The sequence below is a fragment of the Pinus tabuliformis genome, chromosome 3_2, assembly GCF_031772625.1.
Source record: "Pinus tabuliformis cultivar Carrire ecotype Pingquan chromosome 3_2, CPIR1, whole genome shotgun sequence".
NCBI lineage: Eukaryota > Viridiplantae > Streptophyta > Pinopsida > Pinales > Pinaceae > Pinus > Pinus tabuliformis.
Window position 1 is genome coordinate 63,429,092 of NC_142302.1, and position 16,616 is coordinate 63,445,707.

The 16,616-nt window shown below is 34.6% G+C and overlaps 1 pseudogene; it reads right to left on the reverse strand.

The window, feature by feature from the left end:
- Nucleotides 1-11,504: 11,504 nt before the first annotated feature.
- Nucleotides 11,505-12,384, reverse strand: LOC149179853 (uncharacterized; annotated as a pseudogene).
- Nucleotides 12,385-16,616: the final 4,232 nt, after the last annotated feature.

Here is a 16,616-nt window from a genome sequence, read left to right on the forward strand (position 1 = left end):
ATGTGAGGGATGAGATCTGCAGTATCTAGTTGATGAGTTTTGATAAGATCGACTTTGTGACACGCAAGCCACAAATCTAGGGGAAGCGACACTTGGTGGGAGGTTTTAGAATTTCTCCTTGCATGTAACCTCCAACTGCTAAACATAGATCCCTGAAACAAGGGATGCCTTTGCATGCTACCTTGGGAGAAGTAGCCCATGCATGCAAGTCTGTTTTGCTCAGTCCTGGAGGGAACCAATCAACTCAACTGCACATGCAAGAGACTGCCCGACTACTGGAGAAAAATGCGCATTTCTCGCTGGAAGTTGGGCTAGCTACCCAGGAGATTTGTGCAATTTCTGGGCAGAGCAGCTGACTGCTACCCAGATTTGTGCAAATTAAGGGCTGAGCAGCCTTGTTGGGGAAATTTGTGCTAATTCTGCTAGGAGTGTTGGCAGGTATGATTGCGCAATCGTAGAGCCCAACAAGTTGTCAGAGAGGATTGCGAAATTCCTGGAGGGAAGGCCGGTTGCCCTCCAGAAATGCGCAATTTTCAAGGGGAAGTTGCTCAACCTGTAGCTAGACCAAGTCCAGGTAAGAAACCTGTGAGGGGAATGGATCAACTGTGATCAATAGGCTGCCTTTGTGCGAGGAAAACACTGAAGCTTGAGTACTTGACGAAGCAAGAAAAAGTGTTGTGTAAGGTTGGTAGGGAGGCTCCAAAAGAGGTTAAGGCAAAATTTTGGAGGGTGGTTGTAGCTCCTACAACACTAGGTCAAATACATTATGAATAATAACTACACAAAAAAGTGTTGTTAGTAGAGGACACATTTCCTTTAGTTGAAGACTTAACTTTTCATGCACATCTACATTTTTTATTATTATGGTCCTATCCATTGAACTTAGGATACTAGTTTCTAACATAAATATCAAGTTGTTTATTGAGTTTGAATTTACATTATGAACATAGCAATATCACACTCTTATGAAATTGTTTTGAATCCTTGGGGATTTTGATATTATCTGAACATTAGATGTTGCACATATTAGAATATCACATCATATATGTGAAGCATATTTAGTATATGTTAGATGATGAAATTACACCATCCCACAATAGTCTGTCCATCCCACCAGTGAACCAAGATCTGATTAGCATTTATGTGAATTCTAAAATTAAATAAGAACTCAATATCAATAAACTATGGATATGACCCCTTAACCAAAATGCGAGATTGGGGCATTTGGAAAGTCACCCACATACACCATCAAAAGTTTAACCCATAGAGATGTATGTGGAGTTGAATATGGAGTTGTAGCTAGTGATGCACAAATATCATGCAGTGATTGAACTTAAGGTTGACTACTTATATATATGGGTGATTGAATGTCAACCCATGGATATATATATGACACCGAGAAATCTGATGCTTGTGAATATTTTCAAGTACATATGGGCGGAAACTCTAACGTCGTACTCTTAAAGTTTGGCAGTATTGTTAGATTTTACTTGCATTTTTTGTATTTAAAAAATTTATCCCATATTATTATATATCTAACGATACTTTAGTCATATATCCGTTGATAATTGAAACTTGGTTGAATATCTAAAGAGCATTCAATTTTTGTTAGATATCTGACAATTAGCCAAGTCAATTACCCATCAAAATACCATAAATATTACACTATATCTATGAAATGTATAATACCATAAACATTAGACTATATCTATGAAATATATAATACCATAAACATTGCATTAATATCTATGAAATATATAAATTTTTAAAAAATGCATATAAAAAAGTGGATTTTCATATCTTTATTATTTTTTATACTAGTAGTATTATTGTTAGAGGTTTTTGTCTTTTTCTTCTTTTATTTAATTTTCTTTTAAATTTATAAAAAATTTCTTAAAATGATTAGTTTCAAGCATATAATTTTATGAAATGTCAAGTAATTTTTTTAACACTAAATTTATTTATACATTAAAAAAAATCATATTAAACATCTAAACTTTACCATATTACACTAAATTATAGTGTCATTTTTTTTAAAAACTTAAATAAATAAATAAAAATAAAAACCACTAATATTTTTAGGCCCAATCCAAATCCGAGGAGGCCCTTTCTCAGTAGGAGGAAGAAGGGCACGTTTGAGGAAGGCCACTGCTATCTTGCTTGTGGCTGCACTAACCCTAGCAATCTGGCATTGGACGCCTCATTCCGGATTTGATGGCAGTCCCAATGAGGATGATGATGACAGTAAAGTGGGAGTGTATACTATGTATCCAAAGTATGGGAATAATTTTCATGGGCCTGTGGAGAACAAACCTGCTCTTAAACTGGGGGTGTTTGTGGAGAGATACACCGCTAGAAATAATGTGTCACCTGCAACTTCTACCAGTTCTTCTACTACTTTTACAATCCAAGGCAATTTCTATCCAGATGGGTATGTAGCAGATCCTGTTGTGTCTATAAAAATTCAATTTTCGATTATTTTGTACACTTGATGCTAGGTAACTTCGTTCATTGACCTTATCCGAGCAGACTCTTTTAGTCAGGTAAGGCTGAAACTATTCAAACAAGAGTTTATTATCGCATTTTAAAATCAAACCAATCTAGTGGGGAATTTTATCATGACCAGATGGCCTTTCAAGGCTAAGCTAACCCAGTGAAATCTTCTAGTCAGGACCTTACTCTCTTCAGGACTATCCCAACTCAGCGAGACCTTACCACCTTTTAGGACCAACAAAAAGTTTTAGTCAACGCCTGATCTGATTGAGAATAAATTCATTAGTTGCATGTCATATTCTTCATCCCTATTACTAAGAAAAATCAAGTTAGGGAAGATTCTCACTTACACTAGCATATCATTAGAAGGGTTGATCAAGATGTTGCAGGTTGGTTGGTTGGGTTGGTAAGTACATGAAGGGGAAAGGGGTTTATTAATGTGAAATAAAATACCAATACATCGACCTGTCAATGTGGTAAGAGTAGCATGAAACAACCCATATACAATAATTTCGAGGCAAAGATGATTTGAAAATCAATAGCACTGAAATCATCGGTGATGTTAGTATCCTAGTGTGGGAGGATGCTATCACATAAACATGGGGACTTGCATATGAAAGTCAACTTCCAAATTGAAGAATCTTTCGGTGCAGGTATGCTTTATAAAACATATGTTTAACAACTGTTATGCATATGGAACACTTAACAACAGGAAGGAAGGATTGGCCCTTTGTTATTGGAGGGACTATAGTTGGGCCCACAAAATTGCTTGGAAATTTTGAGCTATCCTGGGGGATTGGATGGTGAAAAAAAATAGTTGATAAACAATTCAATTGGCTTTTGCTTGATGAATGGTGAAAAAAATGAGATATGCACATGGAACACTTAACAATAGGAAGGAAGGATTGACCCTTTTTTATTTGTGGGGTTGTAGTTAGGCCCAAAAAATTGCTCAGAAATTTTGCGCTATCCCAGGGGATTGGATGGTGAAAAAAATAGCTGATAGACAATTCAATTGGCTTTTTCCCGATGGATGGTGAAAAAAATGAGAGTTGCTGCTATCACTTATCAAACTCTTCATCACCCAACTTAAACTGTACATGGCATAACCAAGCTCCTGGTTAACACTATATCTTCAAGGCCTTAAGCCAAAATCTATGTAGGGTCCTTACAAATAGTAAGGTCCCAATCAACCAGTAAAGTAGTCTTTCAGTTAGGACCAACCCAGTAATGTCTTATGGGACCAACTGTTTAGATTTTGTTGTCTGTTTCATTCATGCTTTGTTGACATGGTGATCACATTGAAAACATTCTAAAAACAATAGTAGCTAATATGATCCTTGGTAATGATCTTGTGTACATGTATGTTTTCTCATTTTTAGACAAATGCCTAGGAGTGAATTTGCAGAACCTTATTTGATAACATTGTTTTGAGTTAATTCATTGCTTCCCATTTCTTTCAAGGATTAAACAAGAAAATATTTTTTAAGGGCCAATCTCCCATTTTTACTTAAATTACAATTTTTTTAGTTTACTGTCTGTTCTATGCTGTATTCTATGAAACGATTGTGTTAGGACAAGTAAAACAAAATTGACTAGAATATATGTGTTTTTCATATATCTTAAAGAGTTTGACACACCTTGCTGAGAATTTTATGGATGATAACCTTAATTCAGTCTAGAAAAAACATCTAAAGTAATTTATCTGAAGATATAGGATTTGTAGGAAATGGTCATAACTCGATGATGGATTGAAGATAAAAGGCTAGTGCAATCTTCACTTCTATGAAAAAATATCCAACTTTCCCTATTACACATGGAGATTATAAACAATTTTTAAGCTGCAAAGCAAAAGGATCTTTGAATGGTTATTAGAAATGTTTATGTGCGATTTGACTTTCAAAACCCAAGCCTCACCAGAAGACATTTTGAGGGTCAACAAGTTCAATCGTGGGAGGTGGAGCATCTGAAGCACCTGTTAAGTGATTGGCTGCAGGACAACCCTTCAAAGTTCCCAAACATTATGTTCATAAATCCTGGAGAGTTAGAATGGCTTGAAGTGGAAGAAAATATAATATAATCAAATTGATTTTGTTAAATTTTTACCTTGTTTAGCTCTGACAATCTTCTCTGGAGTAGTAGGGCGCATTCAGTGATAAGGTACATCAGCAGATTTGTACAACAACAGTGAGGGCACACTTATTGCAGTTGAGATTATGGCTAATATACACTTGATGCCATGTTTCAACCCTCTATTTGAGATCTTGGTGTCTTTATTGAGCCTACATATTGATAATTAACCCACCTTATTGTACTTGTCAGTTATCAATGTTTGACTATGTTGGCCTAGTCATCTCATCATCTGGGGGCTAGCACTCTAAACCTGAATGGAGGTTTAGGTGTAATATTGTATATATACAGTGTACACCATCCTCCTCATTTGTAAATTAATCACTCCAATTTTTATTTGATAAAAGACCTAGGGATAATCTTACTTATAGCGCCCCTCTCTTGAATACTTGTGTGTTGGCAATGATTATCCTTTTTCATATTGAATTTCTCTTTCAAGAAGATGGTATGGGTTCATATATATTGTGCTCATTATTGAAGTGTTGTCATATTTTTCTGTTGCATTGGATTAGGGTTTATTGAATCTTTCATTGTAAATCCACTATCTTATAATCTCAACATGGTATCATAGCTACCATGGACTCTTCTTTCTATATTCAATATTGTTTCAGAGTTGTTCCAGGTCTGAAGCTAGGGTAAATTTTTGATATGAAACTACGTTTCATCATTCTCTTTTGCACAACAATTTCTTTTAAAGGTTTTTTATCCTCATTTCCACCAGTGCCCTCCTTTCTTGGCTGTTTGCTGGCATTTTGCAGTAGATATAAGGGGTTATCTTGCAGGTATGTTCCCTCCCTCAGGGAAACACTATTTTTTTCTTCTTGCAGCCAATCATTTGCAGTTTTTAGGGCAGTACTGGTCTTATGGATGGCAACTAGAAAATTATTGTTTCCTGTGCTTATGGGGCCAACTATCATTTGTGGGCTGATAAAATGGATGCCCTTTTTTGTAGCAAAGGCTTATGGATGTATTTGGACAAACCACTTTTGGCTGAAGATGATGATGGTTGTGATCTAGTGTGTTTGAAGAAGGATGAAGCCCTAGGGTTGATCACATTTTATGTAGAGAGAGGCCTTGTTCATCAAACCAAGGATAGCAAGAGTGGACACAAATTTAGGATGGTTTCCAAAATTTATTGGGTGCAATGAACATTACTTAAGTTGGTGGAGTTGAAATTCAATGAGCTTGCCAACCTCAGAATGGTGGATTTCTCTACCATTGATGAGTATTATGTTAACTTGTTGGATCTGTTCTTTATTCCATAAAAATTTCATTTTGGCTAGCTTGAAATTTCATAATCAATAACTTAAATTGAAATTTGATTTTATGACGTTAATGCTTTGGCATATGGTGTGCTTTGAAAAGACAAAAGGAGACAAGACAAATCTAGTTTTCTAAGTCCAACATAACAATTTCATGCTAGTGTTATAAGATGTCTATGACCATGTCGAATCCAAAATTGCAATAATAGTTTATTTTTCCATTGCTTAGATTGACAAAATCCATAGGCAACAACATGCTTCCCAATGTTAGATAAGAAAACATATCAATCAAAGGACTTGTCGTACTTATGTAATAATTGCTTTGTAGAAATATAGCATGAACATACATAATTGGTTGACAGGAACAAGGTAAATAGAACACATATTGTGTTCTAAAGAATTATTTATTGCAAAGCATGTTCAGGTTTACAACCTTCAAAATAATACATCCATGGTCTTTTTTACTGACTACATGAATATTGGAAAAATGTATCACTAGCAAGATTATCCTAGAGACTTGTGTCTACATACAAGAAATAGACAAAAGAAAGCTCGCTCCCCTATAAGAGGTGAACCTCTCATTCATAGAGAACTCTCGATCTATCTACCTTAAAAAATAGTTCAAAACTTCCAATCCATGCCACCACTGGATGTTGTTCGAATAATTTGAAAAATAGTTTTCAAACACATATAAAAAATAAAAGTCAGTGAGAAAGATACCTTCCTCGTAACCTAGTACATAGACCTCAATATTAATGTTACTGCAAGAAACAGATGTGATAACAACTGATTAAGAAGGAAACTTAAAAATTAGACGATTATTAGGATCTTCTGCAAGCAAAAATGAAGCTCTAACTCATTTCTAATTTTCAGATTGCAAATGCACACCAATCCCTGACACCAAAAAAGCAAACAAGTATTCTAGTAAAATAAAACTATTAGGTCTTTGCTGATAATTCTCTTAGAAGAAGAACCATGGAAAAATGAATTTCAGAGTGACATAAAACTTACATGATCCAATCACAACAAAGACAAAGAAACCAAGCACAATTGGCCTCATTGGATACGGATTGCCTTTCTTTACTGTTGTTTCAGGCACAACTCCCCTCTTTAGAATGTTTTTATGAAACTTAGCACTTTTCCTCTCTATAAGGTGCCTGGATGTTTTCTGAACAATGAAACAGGAACAATAAACTCAATCTACCAACATATTATGGGAAATCGATTGAACACAGAAGCATTTAGATGCATAAACAACAAAATGGACAATCTTCTTCAGACTAAATTCATAACATGCGGCCAAATACATTTTGTAGCAACGAGAAAAACCTATGGGCATATTAGCACAATTCACATTCACTTTCAACACTCAGATTTTATGCAACTTATCAGAATCCTCCAAAAGGAATATACTAAACTGAAAAAGAGACTTGTATATGTAACCCTAATATTTCATGGAAGGGAATACACACAAAAAATAGACCCAGTAACAAAGACACCAGCACACAGAGCTAACATTATTTTTCAAAACACATTAATCAAAAGATAGTTATTCCAATTAGTAGAGGGCGAGGTAATCTTACTTATAGTGCCCCTCTCTTGAATACTTGTGTTTTGACAGTGATCATCCTTTTTCATGTTGAATTTCTCTTTCAAGCATATGGTATGGGTTCATATATATTGTGCTCATTATTGAAGTGTTGTCATATTTTTCTATTGCATTGGATTAGGGTTTATTGAATCTTTCACTGTAAAGCCATTATCTTATAATATCAACATGGTATCAGAGCTATTGTGGACTCTTCTTTCTCTATTCAATATTGTTTCAGAGTTGTTCCAGGTTTGAATCTAGGGTGAATTTTAGGTATGAAACTAGGTTTCATCATTCCCTTTTGCACAACAAGCTTGTTTTAATTTTTTTTTATCCTCATTTCCACCAATGCCCTCCTTTCTTGGTTGTTTGTTGGCAATTTGTAGCAGATATAAGGGGTTACCCTGCAGGTTTGTGCCCCCACTTAGGGAAACACTCTCATTTTCTCTTCTTGCAGCGAATCATTTGTAGGTTTTAGGGCAACATTGGTCTTATGGATGACAAATGGAAATTTTTTGTTTCATGTGCTTATGGGTCCGACTATTATTTGTGGGCTGATCAAATGGAGGCCCTTTTCTATATCAAAGGCTTATGGATGTATTTGGAGAAACCACTTTTGGCTGAAGATGATGATGGTTATGATCTAGTGTGTTTGAAGAAGGATGAAGCGCTAAGGTTGATCACTTTTTATGTAGAGCGAGGCCTTGTTCATCAAACCAAGGGTAGCAAGAGTGGACACAGATTTAGGATGGTTTCCACAATTTATTGGGTGTAGTGAACACTAATTAGGCTGGTGGAGATGAAATTGAGCTCACTAACCTCAGAATGGTGGATTTCTCTACCATTGATGAGTATTATGTTAACTTGTCGGGTCTATTCTTTATTCCATAAAAGTTTCATTTTGGCTAGCTTGAAATTTCGTATTCAATAGCTTAAATTAAAAATTTATTTTATGATGTTAATGCTTCGACATATGGTGTGCTTTCTTGTCTTATTTAATAGGAAAAGACAAAAGGAGACAAGACAACTATAGTTTGCCGAGTCCAGCATAACAATTTCATGCTAGTGTTATAAGATGTCTATGACCACATCAAATCCAAAATTGCAATAACAATTTATTTTTCCATTTCTTAGATTGACAAACTCCATAGGCAACAATTTGCTTCCCAATGTTTAATAAGAAAACATATCAATCAAAGGGCTTGCCATACTTACATAATAATTGCTTTGTAGAAATATGGCATGAACATATATAATTGGTTGACAGGAAACAGGTAAATAGAACACAGATTGTGTACTAACAAATTATTATTGCAAAGCATGTTCAGGCTTACAACCTTAAAAATGATACATCCATGGTAATTTTTACTCACTACATGAATATTGGAAAAATGTATCACTAGAAAGACTGTCCTAGAGACTTGTGTCTACATACAAGAAATAGACAAAGGAAAGCTCGCTCCCCTATAAGAGGTGAACCTCTCATTCATAGAGAACTCTCGATATATCTACCTTAAAAAATAGTTCAAAACTTCCAATCCATGCCACCACTCGATGTTGTTTGAATAATTTGAAAAATAGTTGTCAAACACATAAAAAAAATAAAAGTCAGTGAGAAAGATACCTTCCTCGTAACCTAGTACATAGACCTGAATATTAGTGTTACTACAAAAAACATACGTGCTAACAACTATTTAAGAAGGAAACTTAAAAATTAGACGATTATCAAGATATATTGCAAGCAAAAATGAAGCTATAACTCATTTCTAATTTTCAGATTGCAAATGCACACCAATCCCTGATAGCAAAAAAACAAACAAGTATTCTAGTAAAAGAAACCTATTAGGTCTTTTCCGATAATTCTCTTAGAAGAAGAACCATGGAAATATGAATTTTAGAGTGACATAAAACTTACATGATCCAATCACAACAAAGACAAAGAAACCAAGCACAATTGGCCCAATTGGATACGAATTGCCTTTCTTTACTATTGTTTCAGGCACAACTCCCCTCTTTAGAATGTTTTTCTAAAACCTAGCAATTTTCCTATTTGCAAGGTGCCTGGATTTTGTCTGAAAAATGAAACAAGAATAATACACTAAATATACCAGCATATTATGGGAAATCGATTGAACACACAAGAATTTAGATGCATATACAACAAAATGGACAATCTTCTTCAAACTAAATTCATAACATGCAACCAAATGCCTTTTGTAGCAACGAGAAAAACCTATGGGAATATTAGCACAATTCACATTCACTTTCAACACTCAGATTTTATACAACTTATCAGAACCCTCCAAAAGTAATATATTGAACATAAAAAGAGAGTTGTATATGTAACCCTAATATTTCATGGAAGGGAATACACACAGAAAACAGACCCAGTAACAAAGCCACCAACACATAGATCTAACATTATTTTCCAAAACACAATAATCAAAAACCAGTTATTCCAATTAGTAGAGGGCGAGGTAATCTTACTTATAGTGCCCCTCTCTTGAATACTTGTGTTTTGACAGTGATCATCCTTTTTCGTGTTGAATTTCTCTTTCAAGTAGATGGTATGGGTTCATATATATTGTGCTCATTATTGAAGTGTTGTCATATTTTTCTGGTGCATTGGATTAGGGTTTATTGAATCTTTCACTATAAATCCACTATATTATAATCTCAACATGGTATCAAAGCTACTATGGACTCTTCTTTCTCTATTCAATATTGTTTTAGAGTTTTTCTAGGTCTGAAGCTAGGGTAAATTTTAGGTATGAAACTAGGTTTCATCATTCTCTTTTGCACAAAAAACTTTTTTAAAGTTTTTTTTATCCTCATTTCCATCAGTGCTCTCCTTTCTTGGCTACTTGTTGGCATTTTGCAGCAGATATAAGGGGTTATCTTATAGGTTTATACCCTCCCTTAGGGAAACACTCTCATTTTTTCTTCTTGCAACCAATCATTTGTAGGTTTTAGGGAAATATTGGTCTTATGGATGGCAACTGGAATTTTTTTGTTTCTTGTGCTTATGGGGCCGACCATCATTTGTGGACTGATCAAATGGAGGTCCTTTTCTGTAGAAAAGGCTTATGGGAGTATTTGGAGAAACCGATTTTGGCTGAAGACGATGGTTATGATCTAGTGTGTTTGAAGAAGGATGAATCCCTAAGGTTGATCACTTTTTATGTAGAGCGAGGCCTTGTTCATCAAACCAAGGGTAGCAAGAGTGGACGCAAATTTCGGATGGTTTCCACAATTTATTGGGTGCAGTGAACACTACTTAAGTTGGTCGAGTTGAAATTGATCTCGCCAACCTTAGAATGGTGGATTTCTCTACCATTGATGAGTATTATGTTAACTTGTCGGGTCTGTTCTTTATTCCTTTAAAGTTTCATTTTGGCTAGCTTGAAATTTCGTAATCAATAGCTTAAATTGAAATTTGATTTTATGATGTTTATGCTTTGGCATATGGTGTGCTTTCTTGTCTTCTTGAATAGGAGAAGACAAAAGGAGACAAGACAACTATAGTTTGCCAAGTCCAGCATAACAATTTCATGCTGGTGTTATAAGATGTCTTTGACCATGTCGAATCCAAAATTGCAATAATAGTTTAATTTTCCATTGCTTAGATTGACAAAATCCATAGGCAACCACTTTCTTCCCAATGTTAGATAAGAAAACATATCAATCAAAGGACTTGCCGTACTTACGTAATAATTGCTTTGTAGAAATATAGCATGAACAAACATAATTGGTTGAGAGGAACCAGGTAAATAGAACACAGATTGTGTTCTGAAGAATTATTTATTGCAAAGCATGTTTAGGCTTACATCCTTCAAAATAATATATCCATGGTCTTTTTTTACTCACTACATGAATATTGGCAAACTGTATCACTAGCAAGACTGTCCTAGATACTTGTGTCTACATACATGAAATAGACAAAAGAAAGATCGCTCCCTTATAAGAGGTGAACATCTCATTCATAGATAACTCTCGATCTATCTACCTTCAAAAATAATTCACAACTTCTAATCCATGCCACCACTGGATGTTGTTCGAATAATTTGAAAAATAGTTGTCAAACACATAAAAAAAAGGTCAGTGAGAAAGATACCTTCCTCGTAACTTAGTACATAGACCTGAATATTAAGTTACTACAAGAAACAAACATGCTAATAACTGATTAAGAAGGAAACTAAAAAAGTAGACGATTATCAGGATCTACTGCAAGCAAAAATGAAGCTCTAACTCGTTGCTAATTTTCAGATTGCAAATGCACACCAATCCCTGACACCAAAAAAGTAAACAAGTATTCTAGAAAAATAGACCTATTAGGTCTTTGCCGATAATTCTCTTAGAAGAATAACCATGGAAAAATGAATTTCAGAGTGACATAAAACTTACATGATCCAATCACAACAAAGACAAAGAAACCAAGCACAATTGGCCCCATTAGATACGAATTGCCTTTCTTTATTATTGTTTCAGGCACAACTCCCATTTTTAGAATGTTTTTTTTTTTTTCGGAAACTTAGTACTCTTCCTGTCTGCAAGGTGCTTGGATGTTGTCTGAACAATGAAATAGAAACAATACTCTCAATCTACCAACATATTATGGCAAACCAATTGAACACACAAGCATTTAGATGAATATACAACAAAATGGACAATCTTCTTCAAACTAAATTCATAACATGCAACCAAATACATTTTGCAACAACGAGAAAAACCTATGGGCATATTAGCACAATTCACATTCACTTTCAACACTCAGATTTTATACAACTTATCATAACCCTCTAGAATGAATATACTGAATTGAAAAAGAGGCTTGTATATGTAACCCTAATATTTCATGAAAGGGAATACACAGAAAACAGACCCAGTAACAAAGCCACCAGCAGACATATCTAACATTATTTTCCAAAACACATTAATCAAAAGCTAGTTATTCCAATTAGTAGAGGGCATGCTACCAAAAGGAAAAATCTCGAACTCTGCTATTGTTACATTTGGTGGCCAAGGTAAACATGATTATGGATATAACAACGTTGTCCTTATAAATTTTCTCTCGCTTTCAATAGTTTTTCTCTCATCCTTTGTAACATTCCTCTTTTTATCAAGGCATATGTTTCACCTATTTTATAAGATGTTTTTTTCCAAATTTATCTAGCATCAAGTCACCTCGAGGAATATGGATGGACTACCCTCTATATACCAAGAAAATTCTAAGGCTTCTACTTTATATGTACTTGAATCTACAAGTGACACAACTAAATCCTCCAAGAAGAGGAGGATGGATTTCTCTTATTGCCACAAGGAGGAGGGTCATACTTTAAAAAATATCTGAAATAATTACTCGATTTTAATTGAAATGAATTGCAAATTTTATTATTTACTATTTTGGTTTATAATGTACCTTCTATCGATATATAGTTTTCATCATATTCAATGAACAATAAAGATATCCCCTTCAGGGTCCTGTACCCCATTTATATACAAAGTTGTTCATATTTCTTTCCATTACACCATTAGTAGTTATGAAGATCATTGAGGAAGAAGAGAGAATTCTTCAATCTGAAGGGAACATTGCAATAGGATATTTTGCAACGATGAACAAGCTTGATAAAGTGAGGAAAGGGTTAGGTACAAGGAGAGAAGCCTCAATATCAAGCCTTAATATTTTGGGACAATTTGAGGGGCTATTAGTACCTCCTTAATATAGAGTCTCTGCAGCCAATCAAGTTGCTACCAAAGCAAAAAATCTTGTTTAGAGCCTTGATGGCAGGAATGTAAGCTTTGATGATCTGAACAACAATTATAACTCAAGCAGAACAAGTGTCTTATTTGGATATTCTTCCCTAGTTTTTCCTATGTATGCTCATATGTTCTGATATGGATATTCTTGCTTGGTCTCTCCTATTATTGTGTTCTGATATGTAAGCTCTATATTTTCCCTTTAGTGTTGCTGAAATTAAAAGCTAGATATTTGTTTGGTTTGTTGTATTCTTAATTCGTTCTCTCCAAGTGGTTTTCTTGCTATGTATCACCATATATAATGTGATTTTTGCATAGATACAAAGAGGACAAGTTTCAAAAATGTTAAGATAACTTTTATCTTTCTTTCAGGTGGAGACATGTGGCACCTGATTATTGAATCTTGCATTACTAGAATATTGGTTGATTCATCAATATATATTTGGCTTGGTTATGTGGGAGAATTAGTACTACTTCACTCAACACTAGTTGAAGCATCTCCTTGGTATGTATTTATGGAAGGAGCCACACTCTCTGTTTCACTTAAAAACACTCTTATTGCAACACCTGCATTGAGGTCTTTTCAAGTCTTTTGGTACAAGCATTATTTCTGTTTGGCATAAAAACTTCCTGGAGATCTAAAATTTGAGTTCTAATACAACAATTTATTATTTTTAAATATCACAGACGATTTCTTAGTAAGAAATATTTTATTGAGTGCTAGAAAAAATTCAGAGCAAAAGTCTCCTTGTTTAAAATTTTCTTGTTAAGGTTCTTATTTTTCAACTTACCTCATAGGTACACACAATACTATGCTTCGAAACTAGTTTCTTGGGAGTGAGAGTTTCTTGAGAGAGTTGGGAACTTGTTTTGTCACATCACCTTCCATGGATTGCCCAAATATAGAGTGTGAATGTAAACTTAGCAATTTTAGGGCATGAAAAGACCAACACTAAATGTATACATGTTTTCAATTAAATAAATGCAACAGAATGATCAAGCATAAACTTTAATGGCAATCCACACCCATTTCACTCAAACAAAAATAGAATTAAATTGCCTATTTACAAGCATAAATATGATACTTGTCTTGTAATCAAAGGATGTTTAAGAACTTGCTGCATACAAACAAATTTCTACCCAATTGTAGGCATCTAGTGCAATTTCCATCTCCAAGTTGGTCTATGAGACCACTAGGGCAAATGAATCAAACTATAGACTCATAGCTTACTTAACCCAACCCAATTTCTCTCAAACTTAAAAAATCTCCTCTCGACATGGCTATTGAGGTAACTCATCAAGCCATCAAGTAATGATGGCATTCTCATCCTCTGGCCTACATAACACAAGGAAGATATTTCCTTTTTCTTGCTCAATAGTCCCTCAAGAATACTCTTCCCTTCCAATGTTGTTAGTGTAGGCAAGGATAATTCATTATGTTGATTACAATTGGTGGATGTGGTTAATTTGGTGGTGCTATGTATCAATTCTAAATTATCCAATGAAAAATGGATAATTTAATGGGGAATTGGGAGGTTTCATAGTGCTATGCTTGGATGTAACGTCACTGCAGTTTATTTTCTTGTACTTGGATTGCATTTCTTTGTGATGAACTATTTTGAAATTGTATGTGAAGTTTGAACCCATCATGGCATCCACATGAAGAAGGTGGGATTTATGTCTATTATTTTCCTTCATCATTCAGAAAGAACAAAATTGTTGAGCGTAATTTTCCAATCACAAACCTTTCACTTGGAAATAGAACCTGAACTTTTTGTATTGTTCCTTGGCGTAGTCTCATACCTTACCCTAATCAAGGGGCTCCAATTGTTGCCAGGAAACAAATTTTTCTAACATGTGGAGGAATCTCTATAAAGCCCCTAGTTGCGGTAAATTCTAGAACTCTTGTATGAGTTGTTTTCTATTCTGGGAAGCCTTCTCACTTCCTCCATGTTGACTAGCCATATCAAGGCTACAAATCTAAATCACATTGTGATATGAATACTAGTTGTCTGTTACCATCACAGATGTGTCCTTTTTGCAATAGGTAAACAATCATAACAACATGGATGAGAGTGATCTCAAACATAGACTTCAAAATCCAACACAAAATCAACATGGGTGCATATGTGAGGTGTTTTAATACACTTACTCTTCCCTCAATGATTTAAAAACATGGGTAGGCCCTAGCTTATTTTGCTTGGAACATGCCAGATCCTTTCACAAATTTTCATATTCTACCTCAATCTAGTGCCTCAATTGCAATTCCCCTTTACATCAAGATCTACAATAGAATGTTGGTAATAGATTATCTCTAACATTCCTTTATCTATTTTTCCATGGATGAATCTATGGTTTTTTTCTACACCCATAATTTAAATGTGATTTAACAGCTAGATAGCTCCTTGCTTTGACATAATTTGATCAAACCTCAAAATATACCCAAAGAATTTCAGGCAAAGTTTCCTTAAGCATTGTTGTTGCATACTCCTTTTCACAAGATGGAAACTTTTGTTTTGATTATGGGTATGATGGAGAGGAATATCCTTAGATCTTCCAAATGGAACATGCCCTACTAGGAAAGAATTCATTCCCTGGTATAATAAGTTTCTCTAAATATTTATATTTCTAGGAGAGATTTTGTCTCCTTTGCAACCATTACCTAATCCATCACTAAACCCCCTTTTAAGCATTATAGAGTTTGTTATAGGATTGGGAGTATTTCTAGGAAACTTACATGTTATTTTTCCCAATATGAAATTTGTTCTTCTTCCAAATTTGAATTTAAAAAATTCTCTTTGATGGCATCCTCATCATTACCACTATATATCTACAACAAGAGTATGGGAGGATCAAGTCCACACCCATTTTCCTCCAGATCATACACATATTACAGCTTATCCATTCGACTCAACAAAACAATCCTTCTTAGTGTCATAATTGTCATAGATATAACCCTATTCAAAATACATAGAATATGATCAACATCCATTCTAGTCAAAATATGATTCTAGATTCAAGCACATATAATGGATATTGTTACACTTTATTCCCTAGCAAAGTTATTCAGTTCCATGATTACATTCCTCATCAAATAATCCTAGGTTTGGCAGAAGTCAATTTAATATTTTCCTCAAGGATCTATTCTAGAATACCTGTTTGATCAGTTTTATCTACATTGCAACCAAGCTCCTTGAGACAATCATGGGGTTGCCTCTGTTGTAAGCCTGTGATATTTTGTTTACATACACTCCATTACCAATGTCCTTTTCAACAATGTCATTTTCCATATAGATTGCAATGCTATCCTTTTTCCTCTTTAGAATTACTTGCACTAAGATCCTTATAGTACGTCATGGTCCATCTTGATGTTGATCCACTTG